The sequence below is a fragment of the Halichoeres trimaculatus genome, unplaced genomic scaffold (assembly GCF_033239565.1).
Source record: "Halichoeres trimaculatus isolate MK-OKI-2021-1 unplaced genomic scaffold, fHalTri1.1 fHalTri1_scaffold_21, whole genome shotgun sequence".
NCBI classification, from domain to species: Eukaryota; Metazoa; Chordata; class Actinopteri; order Labriformes; family Labridae; genus Halichoeres; species Halichoeres trimaculatus.
Genome location: NW_027437199.1, coordinates 1,416,208 through 1,433,599, shown reverse-complemented (window position 1 = coordinate 1,433,599; position 17,392 = coordinate 1,416,208). Strand labels below are relative to the sequence as shown.

Below are 17,392 nucleotides of genomic sequence, written 5' to 3'. Positions count from 1 at the left end.
GTGCGAGGAGAGCGGAGCGGGGTGATTCAGCAGCGGGAGAAGTGCGCTGTGGGTGTTTTAGGGGAAAATCAGGGTGGGACGTTAGAGCGGTGCGTAATTACGCACGGATTGCGCCGTTTGGCGATATTCTGCGCCGAGTACTGAGCGATCTGTCTACTTTGTGAGCTTCTCTTCCTCTTCTCCTCTTCTCCTCTGCGCTCTGTCATGAGGCTGACGCATGCAAGCTGCTCCGTGTCTGCGTACATCTCATTAACCCCCTGCTGCTGCCCTGCGCGGCGCTCCATCACCAGCAGCATCTCCAAACTCCCTCCATTCCAGCTGTAGAAGTCAGAAAAACACTCCTTCATCACCCCCACCTCCTCCTCTTCCTCCTCTCCCTTCACCCCCACCCCGCCCGTGCTGATGTAGCCCCCCTGGATGAGTCTCCAAACACTCTCCCCCTCCAGGAATTTGTGTTGAAACATCCACTCATGGCGGCTCGCCTGCACCAGAGCACTTTTAGTGAATTTTATCGTTTCCAGAAACATTTACGCTTTGGCAGCAGCAGCAGGAGGAGGTGGAGGAGGAGGAGGAGGAGGAGGCTGCTCTGCTTCCCACGAGGTCAAAGGTGAAACTCCTCTCCTCTCCTCTCCTCTCCTCTCACCTTGTCTTGAGTGAGCTCCTCTTTTTGTCAGACTCACGGTGGCTCCTGCACCCAGAACCCTCTGAATACATCCGCCGTCATTAAGCGCCTCAGCAGAGGAGCCGTGCATTTAGACGGTGGATTTAAAGAGGGGCCTCGTCCCTGAATATTTCAGCCGTTTGATAAATAAGTCATTATTCCCTCGACAGACTCAGCAGCGGCGGCGGCGAGGACTATCTCGCAAATTCTATTTTAGAAACGAGCGAGAGGAGACAGAAGCCTTAAGACCCTCAAATTATTCTCTTAATGCTGCTTCCTCCTTTTTTTATCATCTGTCCCCCCCATGCTGCCCTCCTTCCCTCCATCATTACCCACAAACCCCGAGCAGCGAGCAGCGCCGTGATGTAGAGCAGCCGTATCTCACCAACCCACCAATCAGGAAGGGAGGAGGGGGATAAATGATGTCATTCCCAAACAGGCAGTGATGACCATCCAGGCTGGGAAGTGGGGCGGGCAGCTGACCCTCTCACACACATCTTCACACACACACACACACACACACACACTCATAAATAGCTGCAGCAGGGGCTTCCTCCGTGGACACACTCTGTCCTCGCTGCGTCTCTCTGCTCTAACGAGGACGGATCTCCTGGTAGAGATAAAAATGTCACTTTGAGATAATTTGGGTGAGATGACAAATTAAAATTTAACGGATTCACAGCAGCCGTAGTGAGCTGAAAGGTCAAAGGTCAAAAAGGAGAAATTAGACGCAAAAAAACGTTTTTCTCGCCTCATTTTTTTGGACGCAAGAGGATTACTTATTCACCCGTCACCTGCCTGTACAAATTCAACTTCCAGCTGATTTCAGCGACCAATCAGGAGCCGGTATCACCTGATGTAAACTTTCTGACATCAGACTGTGAGAGGGAGTCGTTTCTGTGAGTCGAACCAGCTGCTAGGACAGAGGAAAGGAGTCAAAAGAAGGAGACGAGGAGTGTTTACGTCTCCTCCATCCTCGGTCTCTTCTCTTTATTAAACCGTCCTTCCTCCAGAGTCGAGGCGGCAGCGGCTGTCCCTCTACAACAACCGCGTTTCTTAATAAAGGCCGGCGCGGCGTTGGCCCGTCACCCACACACACACTCACACATACACTCTCAGGGTTCACACACACACCCACACACACACACACACACACACACGAGAAGCTCAAACTCTTCTCAATCATTTATGAAAATGAAGCTGCGCGATGTTTTTCCTCCTTAACGAGACTCAAACACACACACACACACACACACACACTCAAAGATCATAAACACAGCCTTAACGAGAAAATGTGTGAGTGTGTGTTGTTGTTTTGTAGCAGAAGCAGCCGTCACGCCAAAGCGAAACCAAAAAGGACAAACACTTCTTCAAATTTTCTCACGACATCAAATCAGCTGACGCCTCCTGAGGTTGCGGCGTTGCGTTCAAGCGACTCAACTCGTAAGAAAAAAAAAAAAATGCTGCATCATTAAAACCGCCACATTATCACGAAAACCACGGCGTCCATGAAAAATGAGACTTCGCCGCCGTAACACAATTAGGGCGACATCATCTGCATATTAGAGCAATTAGCCGTTCAACGCATCTCTGAGGAATCACATCGACTTTAAGCGGGAGTTAACGCCACTCACAAATCTGTGTGTGTGTGTGTGTGTGTGTGTGTGTGTGTGAAGAAAGCAGGGTGTGTCTTCCTCTGCTTCCACTGCATTCACAATCTTTGCTCACACACACACACACACGAAGACACACACACTCGTGTTGAGGAGGGAGCGCAGAAATCCGTCCGTGCCTCTCGTGGTGCACGCCACATATCTGAAGAGCAGTTCAGTTATTCCATAATGAGAAACAGCATGCATATTAATTCCATCTGATTACACACACACACACACACACACACACACACACACACACACACACACACACACACACACACACACATGCAGCGGAGATGAGGTGTGTTCTGTATTCAATTATCGCAGAAAGAAAAGCAAGAAGCGAGGGGAGGTTTTATTCTTTCCCGTGAATCATCGCCGCAGACGCAGAAACTGGAGTGAAAGATAAAAACGCGCTTTTATTTTGAAAAACGGATAATTCCAGGTTCATCGTTCCTGTGCCGCTCCTCTCCGGCTCCTCGGGGTCCGTTTCCTGCCTCGTCCAATCATTAAATCCTCACACAGGTGCTCCGTCCTGCAGCGCCGAGCTGCTGCGAGGGGAAGGGGGAGAGGAGGGAGGGAGGCCGCCAGCGAAGGAGGGGGGGGGCTTGACCTTTGACCCCGCCGTGTTGGTTTTAATTAATCCACTCTCAGAGATCGTCCGCTTTGCATTATGTGTGGCTTTATATCCCGGCGGAGCGCGAGGAGAGGCTCAAATCCATCCGCCTAATTACCGAGACCACTGTTTGAATCTGTAAATCCCTCTGATGACAGCGTGTGTGTGTGTGTGTGTGTGTGAGGAGAGTGTGTGTGTGTGTGTGTGTGTGTGTGTGGTTGCTGTTTTATCTGAGACCTATTTCTCCAGTGATTTTAATTTAGGCTGAAACAGAAAACATTTGGTGGAAGCAGTTATTGATATTTCAGCGGGTAGCGGCAGAAAGTCGGCGTTTTTTTATCTTTAAATCCGAGCGTTTCCGCCGTAAATGGACAGGTGTGAGTGTTTTTAACCACAATCTCTGGCTCCAAAAAGCACGTTTTGAGTGTCACAGGACGCTGAAACCATTACGTAGAAAAAAAAATGAAAAAAGCAGCTGTTTTACTCCTCTTTGCTGCTGGATGTTGACGTCCGATATGGACTCTCCATCGTTTTTGCAGAATTAGTCTGGTGGTGTCTTCACAAACTGTTTTCAGATTTGCATAAACGCTTCATGTTTCTGAGAGAAGAGCTCAACGCCACAGCAGAAAACAAAGAAATATAATTTCAAGTTGAAACCTTTGACGTGCAACCTCCAAAGTGCAGAGTCACCGTCTGCTCGCGCTGCGTCTTTAATCGAGTGAAACAGGAGAAAAATGTGGACGACAAGTTGGAGGCAAAGTGACAGCAGCAGGCGGGACGGTCCAGGCGAAACGCTCACACCCCTCTCCCCCTCCAGCTGTCAGTCAGAGCTCCACAGCGCCGCAGAACAATCCGGCTTTCAGCATCCGAGTGACGGAGGCGGACGGGGCGGGCAGAAGGAGAAAGAGGAGGGAGGGCTGGATTCCTCTGAACCCCGGGAATCAGCGAGGGATAATTACACAGCTGAGGCGAGAGCGCGTCACAAACCACAAAAGAGACGTGAGGAGATGACAGGGAGGGAGGAAAGAGGAGCTGGTTCAGGTGTCGGACTCAAACTTTATCCGCACACGGCCTCGGGTGCTACAGCTCACACAGATTCAGTTTTTTTAATCAGACACTTTCACTCCAGCTGTAGCTACACGTTAGGAAAACTCATCCACAAAAGAAAGGATCAAAAACTGCAGGTGTGGCTTTGTTTGTGTGAATAAAAGGTCGAAAACAGTCAGTTTGCTCAGGCCTCAGGTTTCCATCGTTCTTGAAAATAAGTTTGTTCAGATTTAAACGGATACAGAGGTTTATTTTTTGCCGGACTTGAGTTTGTCACCTTTTTACTTGTTGCAACATTAAAAGTACATAAAACTTTGATTTAGCAGCCACTAGCAGACAAATGGAGGCAGATGTAGAGCAGCAACTCCCAGATCCTGCAGAGCAACGCGACAGAAAAGTCGACGTCTGCAGGGATCATTCCTCCAGATTTTCCTGGGATGATGCAGCGATTTTTAGCAGAAATGCTTGTGCATTAGATTCAATCCTGCACGGTGGAAGTGTCTTGTTGCATTTGCTGCATGAAAAATGTGCAGCTTTTTGTTTTTGCACGATAAAACATCAGATTCTTCTCCAACTTTTTCCCTTTCCATGACGGGACGGAGGTTAAAGAGGGATGAAAACCGTCCGTTTACAGGTTAAAGTTTCTGTTGGATGCCTGATTTCTCCCCAAAGTAACTCACACACACACCAGCCAGACTCGACACACTCACACACACTCCGTCAGAAAGGACACTGTGTGTGTCTCTCGTGTTATTTCTGACTCAAACCAGTGTTGCTGCTCGTCGCAGCAGATGCAGGAGCTGCTTTTTTCCCTTCTCTTACAACAAAGATCGGCTTAGTCAACAGCAGCCGCGGGGATTTAAAAACACAAGTGGAGCACACACACCTCACATGACGACCTGAGTGTGAGAGCTTCTCGCGTGTTTTTGATGATGTTTTGTTTTTATCTTCAACTCCACGGATTCCCAAACCTCTTTTCTTCCTTTTTCTCCTCTTTTTCTGTTTTTATTCCTCCCTCCTTCCTCTCGTCAGCTCATCTTCTGCTTTTTGTGTCCCGAATAAAAACGATCAATGCAACCTTTACGTTAGCTTCTGCACACACACACGCTCTCACACACACACGCACGCTTCACACCATTGGCCCAAAGTGACAAATCTGTTTAATAATGCAGCACCTGGAGCGCTGCACTTGATCTCTATCTCACACACACACACACACACACAAAAAGCTAAAAATACACACACATACTGTACACTAATCATTCCCTGTGGCTGCAGCTTAGCGCCGCACTTTGTAACAGTCTTATTCTCACAATCATTGGACCTCACCTGTGTGTGTGTGTGTGTGTGTGTGTATACATGTGTGTGTCTTTTCTCTTTACATATTCCCTTTTTCTCTCCTGGTATAATTCCTTCATCTCCTCCCGATCATTATCCGTCGTGGATTTCCAACACGTCGGATTCCTCCCCCGTCTCTCCCTTCACAGCGATCCTCTCACAGCGTTTCTCCAGGGGGAAGAGAGGGAGAAAAAAGAAAAGGATGTGTTGGAAAAAAATGAGGGAGAAAAATAGATCTTGTCTGAATAAATAAACAGCTTTCGCTTGCAACGAGAAACGGGAAGCTTACGGAGGAAGAGGAGGGATGAGAGTCAGGAGAGGAAAGAAAAACACTGGCACGCTGCCCGGTGAAAATAAAGAGGAGAAAATAAAAAAACTGTGTGTGTGTGTGTGTGTGTGTGTGTGTGTATGTGTGTGACTGATGGATGCTGGACCGGAGGCTGGAGGGGAACTGACCAATCAGAGGAGATTTTGGTTTTGTTGGGTTGACTTCAGCAGGTCAAAGAGAAGCTGTGAGGATCAGCGAAGTCGTTTTCCTGCGTGTTTATGGATACGTACGGTAGAAAAACAAAGCGATACGCTGACGACGCCGTGGTGTGGACTCTCCTCCGTGGTTATCGGAGGTTTATGTGAGCAGAGACAGACTCTGAGAGGTCTGAGCGCCGCCGGTTGTGGAAGTGTCGTGCTGTGAGTGTTGCCATGCAGATGGTGACCCCGGGGTGTTGCAAAACGGAGAAAAAGGAAGTAAAATCAGGGCAAGCTGAAGAAGAAATGACAGGGGCAGACAGATACAGAGAGAAATGTTGTTTTTTAAAACAGGAAGTAAGCTGACGGACTCCAGTCGTCTTTAAATTCAGTTCTGACGACTCATTAACACCACTGACTCATTAAACATTCAAAATCGTTCATTTACAGTCGATTTATTGGTGTTTGAGTAAAAAATGAAGTGATACACAGACGATACTGTGGTGTCACTTCCAGTTTGTGTCTTCTAACTGTTTGTTTTGAAGATTTAGCTTCAGACGCTAACATGTCGACTTGTTTTAACTACATGAGCTACATGTGTCTGGAGGCTGAACGATTTTAAGAAAAGATTGAATTGCGATTTTTCTGGCAGATATTGTGATTTCAATTCCATTCAGGATTTTCTTCAAATCAAGCTCTGGGATATTCACATGTAGGGCTGAACGATTTTAGGAAAAGATCTCATTTTTCTGGCAGATATTGCAATTCACGATTTTTTAATCATCAATAGTGATGATAAATAACCTGTTTTCATCAACTTCTACTTCTAAACAGAAGCTTTGTGTTGTTGACCTGCTTACCAGCACTTTTAACATATAGATTGTCTACAAATTTGTTAAAGAGAATGTGTATAACACTTGACACAACAGATCCTGAGTCAGTCAGGAGCGCTGCAAAAAAATGGTGCTTTGGCGATCTCAAAATTGCATTGTCTAAAATTGAGATTTCAATCTGAAAACGATAAATTGTTCAGCCCTAGAAGCTAGTTTGTTGTCTGTAGGCTAGGAAACAAGGCGCAGGGGATCAGCTCGAGAAAACGTATGTGGTTTTTACACCAGCGTGGAACCATTCACAAACTACAGGGGGCGGTGTTTCGCTAACACACATCTACCCCAGTGCTAAACCAGAGTAGAAGAAGTTGTTGTTGCACACTTGGACAAATGAACGATCTTCCAGGCGTGCACAACATCTGCGCTCTCACACACGCGGTGTTTAACATCGATTCCCATGGTTATTCACACTCACACAGTAACTATTAAAGTAAGCAAAGGTTGGTTAGGCTTAGCATTTTTAGCGAGCAAACACAACAGATGCGGCACTTCAAAGACAACTAATCAACCCGCAAAACTTTGACATAAAGTGACTTATTCACACAAACAGAAGTCTGGTTTCTCTCATACACATTCCCCATCCGTGTCGCTACATGCCAGGAATCGTTCATCACACGGTTACCATGGTGATATTTTTGATGAGTCATAGATGGATGCACGATATATCGATGTCAGAATCAGTATCGGCCGATATTCACTCATTAGTTGCCAGCATTTTCAGAGCATCTTGAACGATTCCCAAAGACCTAAATAATCGTGTTTTCTCTGATTCTGTAAACACCAAAACGACCCAAGAAGAGTGGACTCTCTTCTTTTATGTTTCTCTTCATGATTTTGATCCAAATAACAGACAAAACGTACTTTTTTGATCATGTTCGTCCTGGGCGCTCCATCCTTTAATCCTCTCCATGATCTCTGTCGTCTTTTCTCATGATGGCGCCGCTCGTTCTCTCTGAACTACCTCGACACATCATCTCAGATTGTTTTTTCACTTTGTTTTTAACAAATATTGATATCAGTAAATATCTGATATCGGCTATAACAGCAATATTGATATTGGATATCAGATATCGGTATCTGTATCGACCAAAGTTTTCATATCTGTGCATCCCTAGAATCATCCAAATACCAGGATTTTCCATAAAACTTACAGAAAAGGGTCAAATGAACTGGGACCGCTGGAAATTATGGGGACAGTTTTGCTGTTGATACCTGGTTTGTAGCTCTAGTTAAGCCGCGTTTCCACCAAGCAGACCGGTTCAGTTCGTCTCTGTACATCGCGCATTTTGTGGCGTTTCCACTGACTTATCCCAGGACAGATCCCCAAATAACCGAGACGAGCTGTCCCACTTTTTGGGACCTTTTCGTATGGGTGCCAGACTGAACCGAACCGCTCTCAGAAGGTGGAGCTACAACACCGCAGACTGCTGATTGGTCGATTCATCGTTGCTCTTTGTTTACGTCGCGTTTTTCTCTTTCGTTGGATTTATTAGCAGGGTAAGCTGCTACGCTATTGTTAAACAGCTGTGGCTTTCGGCATCTGGCTTACACGCCTCCTACCACAAGAGGGCACAGTTAGCTGTAGAAACACAAACGGGATCTGGCTTAACTGTACCAAACTGTACTGAACCGAACTGGACTGCTTGGTGGAAACCCGGCTCTTGACACAAAAAAGAAACATCAACGGTGACAGTTTTTGGAGGAAAAACTTTGCGAGTTGGTGAGAAACTTCAAATTTGTGTTACTTTGCCTGGACGCTGGGATAAACAGATGTAACAAAACAACAAGGAGGAGACTGGAAAGGTCGTCTTTAGCTAAGATGTCTGTGACATAAGCTACATAACACGTCCTTTATTTCTTATATCATGAAAAGTCACATTTCAAACCAAACTAAACCAGGTACGGGCTAAGCCGCATGTCCAGGTAGTGGGCAGCTTAGGTTCACTTCCATTTCAAGAAGTTATTCTGTCCAAATAAAGGCGTAAAGACCCCAAAAGTATAACGTACAATATAAAATCAGTCAAACCAAACCATGATGTTGGCCTAAACTAGTCCATAAAGTTTGTTGCCTTTCCATAACTGTGTCACTTTGGCGCCAAAAACTCTTAAAACTCTGCATTTTTTAGTTTGCGTCATTAAAATTCATTAGGACTGAGCTCACAGATTTATTTTTATGATCCTAAGGAGCGTTGCTTTGTTTAACTGCTTTATTTCAGAAGATTACATGATATTCTTCTTTTTATAAGTGATCTTTAAATTATTGTTACTCCTCAACCATTTGGACCAAGTCAGAGAAGTGGAACGGCTCATTAAAGCTCCAATCACAGGCAATAATTGACGAGAGCAGATCCATTACCGTAACTCTTAGACTATTTGGGCAAGAGAAAAAAATAGTTTCTTGTAAGAAGAGGTGATTTCAGACTCTTTCGATCCCAATCTGTGTCCGATGAGTGAGGAAGAAGAGGTTTTTCTAAAGATCCGTCACATTATTGAAAAAGTGAGTGGTATGGATATGAAACATCAGTCGTCGCTTTGTTCCCAGCTAAAGGTCAGAGGTCACGAGCAGGTTGACACAAACAGACAACAATCCCCAGCTGAGGACAAACCCTGAGCAGGACTGAGGATGTAAAGCGCTCCCACACACTCTGAAGTGTGCGCTGTAAAGGAGATCACAGGCTGTAAGGAGCGCTTGTTCAACACGCTGCTGAAAAGAGAGCAGCGCTGCAGGGTGGAGTCCAGAGAGCGGGAATACTGTATGATGTAACAAGCAGGCCTGATTGGCTCCAGACGTGGAGTTATGTCAGAGCAGAGCAGAGGAAACCCCCTCTTAGAGGAGCCCAGCGCTTACACCGGGCTGAAAACACTCATGGAGGCAATTACTCTGTGTTTTCTTTCTTTGTAATCGATCACAACAGCTCCTGTGAGGAACACATGCTGCAAGAGATCCACCAATTATCCCAACTTTTCAGCATTAATCGGCCAAATAAACAGAGGTTTGCACTGATCGGCACATTTCATGCTGTGATGATGAATCACATGCAGCTCGTATGCAGCGGTCAGGGTTTGCACATGCTCAGAGGAAGCACGAAGGCGATGAAGCATTATGGAGAAGGTGACATCTGGAAATCCTCAGAAAGACGTTTTTATTCCCGGTTGATTCCTCTGTGAGAGCTAACCCAAAGAAAACACCAGACCTCCCCAAACACTTCCACGCTGGACGTTTGGAGCTTTCAGGAACACCCAGAGAAAAAAGGAAGTGACAGAGCTGCAATCACAAGACGGCGTCTTACTTCATGACGGGGTTTTTGTTGGGTCTGTGCTCGGCCTTTTTGGGGACATGCAGCTTCAGCATGTCTGTGAGATGAGTCACGGTTGCTCAATGCGCTTCAGAGTGATGTAAAATCACAAGTGTTGCCGGCAACATCGGTCCTCCAGGCTCAACTGTGACCACGGCTTACAGCCACTTCCTGAAAAGTGAAGCCCTGTTTTTGCTCCTGGTGCACTCACATTCGAGACTTGACATCACCAACGTAAGGACGGCCTACAGAAGAAATCCCTTATTGATCTGCTTCTCTTTCCCTATTTGTTAGAGATCTAATCTAATCTAAAAATTCAGCTTTGAAAGTTAAGATTGGTGACGTCGAGGCTGAATTTGACTTGCTTTTGACTTGCTGACATAACCTGCTCTTGGCAGACATTACTAATCAACTACCGGTCACTGGATCGGTCATAGGTTTCAAGATCGCACAGATTAACTTTAGATTTGAATTAAGCTCAAACTTTGAGCCCTAAAAGTTTTTATTTATTTATTTAGTTTTTTTGTTGGAGCTGTTTTCATGGAAGCCCATTTTCAACGAAATTATGAGATTAAAAAAGTTATTTCATTTGTGGTAAAGCCACATTTAAAGTATTATTCAATGTACCCATCCTCTATCATACTTAACAGCAGCTAGAACGAACTTCAGAGTAAAGCTACTGCTTTGTCTTTGAAAAGGTTACTTCCTGTCTACAATTTCTTGATTATACTTTTTCAAAGTTTCCACTTTTAATCTCATTATTTTCACTTTTTTTCTCATATTTATGTCTTTTTTATCCTATGATATTGACTTTTTATATCATAATTTCCACTTTTGGTCTCATGATTATACTGTTTTAAGCACACAATGACTTTTTAACAAATAATTATGACTCTTCATGTCATAATTTTGAATATTAATCTCATTATTTATTTATTTTTTTTCTCATAATTGTGACTTTTTATCACATTTCATGACTTTTATCTCAAAGACTCTTCATCTCGTGAATACTATATTTAATCTCATAATACTGACTTTTTTTCTCATGTACTATATGACTTTTTTTTTTCAAAAAGGCATATATTAATATCTTTTTAACTCATTAATTTGACTTTTTTTCCTGCAATTCATGACTTTTAATCCTATAATAATGACTTTTAATGTCATAATTTTCACTTTTTAACTTATAACTTCCACTTTTTGTGTCTTAACTATAATTTCTTGAGCACACAATGAGTTCTTATTAAAAAACAAAAATATGACTCTTCATCTCATAATTTTGGATTTTTATCTCATAATTTCAACTTTTTACCTCATATTTATGACTTTTTATCACCTAATAATGCCTTAACTGACTTTTAATATCAAGTTTATGACAATTTAGCCCATATTGATGACTTTCTACCTCATTATTTTGATTTTCTTTTCATAATTATGACTTTTAATCTCATAGCTTCCACTTTTTGTCTCATAATTATAATTTTTTTATGCACACAGTGACTTGTTATTTAATGATTATGACTCTTCATCTCATAATTATAATCTTTTTTTCCCATATTAATGACTCTCTATATCATAATTATGACATTTTAGCCCATATTTATGATGTATTACTTCATTATTTGATTTTTTTTCTGATAATTATGGCTTTTTATTTCATAATAATGACTTTTGATCACATAATTCCCACTTTTTGTATCATAATTATTATTTTTTAAGCACACAGTGACTTCTTATATTAAAACTTTGACTCTTCATCTCATAACTTTGACTTTTTATTCCATAATACTGACTCTTATCTCATAATTATAACCCTTTTTTTCTCATATTAATGACTTTTTATCTCATAGTTTCCACTCTTTACCTCATCATTTTGACTTTATCGTTTTGACTTTCTTAATCTTAACTGGCAGGAATGGGCCTCCATACGTCTGGCATCAGCAGAGGTGATTTGGCAGATTTATTTTGTGCCAGGTTTCACTCATCCAAACACAAGCTGGTGGATCTGCTCCCACAGACTTAATTTTTCCAAAGTTTTGAAGCAGCCAAGCACTGAAGACCAACTTTTTCTTGCTGACCTGATTGTTTAGTCTCCTGAAGACACACACACACTCACACACTGAGCAGAAAACAGAGGATAAAGATGTTCAGAGCGGGAATTGGTGAGCGGTCAGTGAGCTGGAGGAGAGGGACAGACGGTGTTGGTGCAGCTGCAGAAACAGTGTGTGTTTTATGGGAGGAGACTGTTGCTTAATGTTCCGCTCACAGTCAGATGAGGAGAGGAAATGCCCCGGAGCTGTCCTGGTCATTACGGCCCATACTGTGTGTGTGTGTGTGTGTGTGTGTGTGTGTGTGTGTGTGTGTGTGTGTGTGTGTGTCTGTGTGTGTGTGAGCAGAGACCTCGGTTGTCCTCATGGAGCGGCTGGTAATGAGCACATGTAGAAGAGCATGTCTGAAGTGTGTGATGAAGCCTGGTGTGATGCTCTGTCCTGAGAGATTACAAACTTTGAGATGGACGATGCTTTGGCGTGCACACAGTCCCGAAGCTCGTCTCTTAAAAGATGCAGATCCTAAAAAAAACCTGCTCCTCTCTCAGATTTCTGTCCCCACAGTGTGATCGGTGCGGCTGCACACACTCACTCAGCAGGAGCTGTGCAAATCCTGCCCTTGAACCCCGCAGTATTTTCTTTTTTTTGCTTTTCTTTCTGGGAACGTTTCTTATTTCTGTCTTCAATTCTTTTCTCTTCATCTCTTTTCTCTTCTCTCAGGACCGTGTCGCCACTGTTTTAAACAAAGCATCTTCAGATCTTTTGTGTGCCTCTCTTTGACATAATCCTGGTGTCTGTTGCCGTGGTTACACTGTCTTAATGTGCCATTGATGTGACTGTATGTATTAAAAGCATCGCTGACTCCCGGCGAAAAACTTTGAATGTGGTTTTCCCTCCGTCTGTCTCTGTCTCTGCTCACCTCCCCTGATTTCTTTTTTAATCTCAGTGAGAACATGAAAACACTTCTCCGCGCCTCCGTCCTATGGGTCAGATTAAACTATTGCTGATATTTTCTGAGTGCTAGCAAACGGTTCAACTGAAGCTAAACTCCTTCTCATGTCATCGAATCAGAATTATCGCTCCTTGAATTGTTTTAATCCAAACAGATTAACGCTGATAGCTCTGGAGTGTAGTTTGTGCATCAATCTGCTCTGAACATGCAGACAACATTAAGACAACATCTCATCCCCTCCTCCACGCCGCGCTCAGGAAGATGACGGTAATTTGGTGGAGACGTTGGGGCTGCGATGGTCCCTGGTGGAGCGTGAACGTATGGTCGGCTATTAAACGGCAATCACATGAAGAAGAAGAGAGAGCTGTGTTATGGTCGAGAAGGTTTCTGGTTAATAGCTCTCAGAGCAGTCGCAGTACAGCAACATTTTATCTGAGAAAACCAGAGATCTGTGAGTTTTTAAGTGACGAGGCTCAGAGAGGATTGGACCAAGCTTTAAACATTCATCAGAAAGTAATGGTCAGTTTCTTCATGAGTAACTTCCTCATTGAGGTGTCGGTTATTAGATTCTCTTTTAACATATGCACAACTATCAAAGATTAAAGGGCACATACGTCACAATAAGTACAATAACTGGACCAGGTGTTCTGCCAGTATTTTCTAAATGGATAACAAATCTTAATACAGAAGATTAAAGTCATCCCAGAGCCACAAAAACTACATTGCCTTCACAAAAAAGACTTAAAAGTGCAAAACGTTTTGAACAAAGTCAAATTAAAATTAATGATTATCAAAATCACAAGTTTTTTTTTTTTTTTTTTTTTTTTTTCGATTCATAACAATTGAATGTATATGAATGTGTCTTTTTTTTCTTTTTTAAATAATTTGCAAAAATTTTTGAAAATAAAATTGAAAAAATTGGCAAGTTTCAAAATGTTTTAAAATTCAAGAAATTGAAGAGGAAAAATTGAAATGTTTTGAAGCTTTGAAAACAGGGGAAAAAAATCCCAACCTTTTTAAATTTGAAAATCTAAAAAGAAAAATTAAAAATAAAATTTCTTAAATTAAATCAATAATACTGATCTTATTTTATTAAAAAAATCGAAATTTCAAAAATTTGCAAAGAAATAAAAAAAATGGAATTTAAAATAAATTAAAAAAATTTTGAAAAAAATCCAAAACTTTTTTAATTTTAAAAATCTAAAAAAGATTAAAATCAGATTTATTAAAATAAAAAAAAATAATATTAAAAATTGCATATTATCGAAAAAATCAAATTTTCCAAATTTGCAAACAAATTAGAAAAAAAATTGAATTAAAAAAAAATGTTAAAAAAATGGATTACAAAAAAGGTATATATATATATATATATATATATATATATATATATATATATATATATATATATATATATATATATATATATATATATTTACATTGTTCTTGAATTTGAAAATGTATATTAAAAAATTAAATTGAATTAATTAAATTAGAAGCTGCTTAACTTGGGCGCCCCCCCACTTCCACTCTTCGACCATATTTTCCAGCTCATGAAACACAGTGTACCCAAACCATCAACACATTACAGTGAAGTGGCTTTTGGCTGCAAAAGAAAGAAGTTCAGAGATAGATTAGTGTTCATATGTGAGCTCAGTTTGAACAGATTCTTGTAAAAACTGAACATCAAGTATCAGGACCGTCTGGCGTCATGCACAGTTAGCTCGCCATGCACCGCCGTGATGTTCCAGGCCGCTCTCGAGACCAGCTAAACCCGTCGGCAGCTTTGCAGTCTGGTGAAGCATGTTCGCCTCCTCTGCTCCGTGTCCTCAGATTATTGGACCCCCCCTCCTCCCCCTTAATGACTGCTGGAGGGCGGAGTTAAAGTCATCAGCGGCCCCCTCTGTTCACCCCTGAGAGTCCCCGTCCACCCTGCCCCATTAATTTCAAGTGCTGCTCATATCCCCGCTCCGCACTTTCCCCCTCTCAGCCCCTCTCCTCCTCCCTCCATCATCACCTTTGTGCGCCCAGCCCAATCTCTGCGCTCTCCCGGCTCATTTTGAGCTGTAATTGGACAGCGGCCCCGAGGGAGGGTCGTCAGCACGCCCCGGTGCCTCACGCGTCCCATCTCCAGAGTGGGAACGCGGCCGGCCGTGGTCGATAAGCGGTTCAACAGCCCCCACCAGGCCAACTTTCAGCGGGCTGAGCGTGAGAGCTTCAGAGCCTCAGAATCCCAGAATCCTCTCTGATTCAGCATCGAACGTCTAAAGCATCGTCTTTTTTCACCTGTGAAACCAAAACTGACCCCTCACCTTTGGCCTTTACACAGCATCCTTCATTTCAAACTGTAAACTGGAGAGTTTTGCAGTGGAGTCTGACTTCCTGTGGGAGCTCTTTACATCCTCAAACTTCTCCAAAAATCACCACCGAGAGCGCCAGAGTATCCTACATTTTTCACGCCTGCAGGCTTCTCATTATGATCACGCTCTGACTTCGTAATCCTGCAATTTGACCAGATATCATCCATCTCCCTCACAGAGCCTCACATACATATGATCTCCTGTGTGTGTGTCTGTGTGTGAGTGTGTGTGTGTGTGTTTGGATCCCTCCCTGTTGCCAGCTTTTCTGGAGCAGCATTTGTGCTGGTAATCTGTCACATGAGCCTGTCTCATCGCCGGCGCAGGAACATTTGGAGCTGTGAACAGAGAGGCGGGATAACACCCCGCTCCTCTTATTGCCCACGGCTCAATCCCAACTATCTCCAATCTCCCCTTATCTCCTTTCCTTTATTCCTTGACGAGCACTTGACAGCTGGAGGAAATGCTCTGACTCAGGCCTGACCTGTGAGCTGCTGGTCATCAGTGCATACCTGCAGCTCCCCCCAGAGGCCGGCCCCGCTCAGGTGGAGGAATAATCCAGCGAGTGTTTTCATCTGATGTTCTGCCTTTTTCCTCGGAGCGTGTTTTGGTGCGGCGGAGCTCTCAGACAGTCTGAAAACATCTCGTTTTATATAATCACTCTCACTTCTGACCTGTCCTTTTACCAGCTCTGCAACAATTACAGCTGAATACCTGATGCGTGTGTGTGTCAGAGTGTGTGCGTGTGTGTGTTACAGTAGGCAAGCGAGTGGGGAAGTGTGTGTTGGAGCTCTATCGGCATTCACGCGCCAATGGATGAAAGCTACGGCGCCGTTAATAATTGAAAGAGTACTTAACAACAGGAGCGCTGCCCTCGCAAGACGGCTTTTAATAACCAGGAAGGTTTCACATTTCTGCTTCTCCTCTTTTTCATCTCTGCCACCTCCTCCCCCCACCTCCTGCTCGCTCCTTGCTCGTCTTTAGAAGCTTTCTCAGCTCTATTCACAGGAGCAAAGGCACGCCGCTGAAGAAGCATCTGTCTGCCTTTACAGAACAGTGAAAGAAAAGGTGTGTGTGTGTGTGTTTACTCTATTAAAGTGGGGCACATTGTGCTACGATGGATAGCATACCATGCGTATTGACAGGGAGGTGTATTTATCACCTGGTCCACATTACCCGTGTCCCTGCTGTCTCGTTGAGAGATATGTATTTGTTTACGGAGGCACTTTGTCTCTCCTCTTAATGCGCTCGCCGCTCGCCCTCATTAATTCGCTTGATGGTCTTTGATTTGCAGGGCATCACTAAGTCGCATTAAGAAATGTTTTTTTTTTCCTCTTACTTAACGACGCTTCCACAACCGACGCAATTAAATGCACATTTAGATGCTCAAGGTTTCCCTCAGCATTCATGAGCGGAGACAGGAGCTTGATTAGCGCCCCGTGGAAAATTAAGCAGCCGGGGAAAAGGTGAGGCTGAGCTTTTTTTAAAGGTGAACGCCACCTTCTTAAGCCGCTTTCCTTTCGATCTGCAAACGCCGCTGCTCTGAACAGGAAGCTAATAAAGACTAATAGTCGTCAAACACGATTGTCATGCTGGATGTTGGCCCGTAGATGGTGCTAAGCAGAGTTTTGGAGTCTCCTCATTACATTCTGCACATGCTTGAACCATTCAGACTAATTTGTTTTTCCACCTTTGCTAACTTAACAATGCAATTAATTTGCTTTGACCTGCCTCTGACACAAGCTGGCGCATTGGAAGTAAATGGAGTCGAACTTATGAATGAAATTTGCATTTCTGCAAACAGTCTCAGCTCCTGAAACCTTCTGTAACACCTTTTTCTAAGCAGAGAGTTTAAACTGAGAATGTGGCTTTTGCAGTATCCAGAATCATCTGGAAACGGTCCTGTAATCTGGAGTGATGGCGCTGAAAAATGTCTCAAACCTGGACGATTAAGTCAAATTAACCTATATCCCTCCAAAACCGCTGGAACTATTGTTTCAAAACAGGAAACACACCTCTAAGACAGCCCCCAGTCCAGCCTCACAGTGACTCTAAAGGTGGTTTTCAACC

General features: G+C 43.4%; 1 protein-coding gene across 18 annotated transcripts in view; it reads left to right on the top strand.

The window, feature by feature from the left end:
• Positions 1-17,392, top strand: part of celf2 (cugbp, Elav-like family member 2) — a 293,462-nt gene that overhangs the window by 268 nt on the left and 275,802 nt on the right. The window lies entirely within an intron of this gene.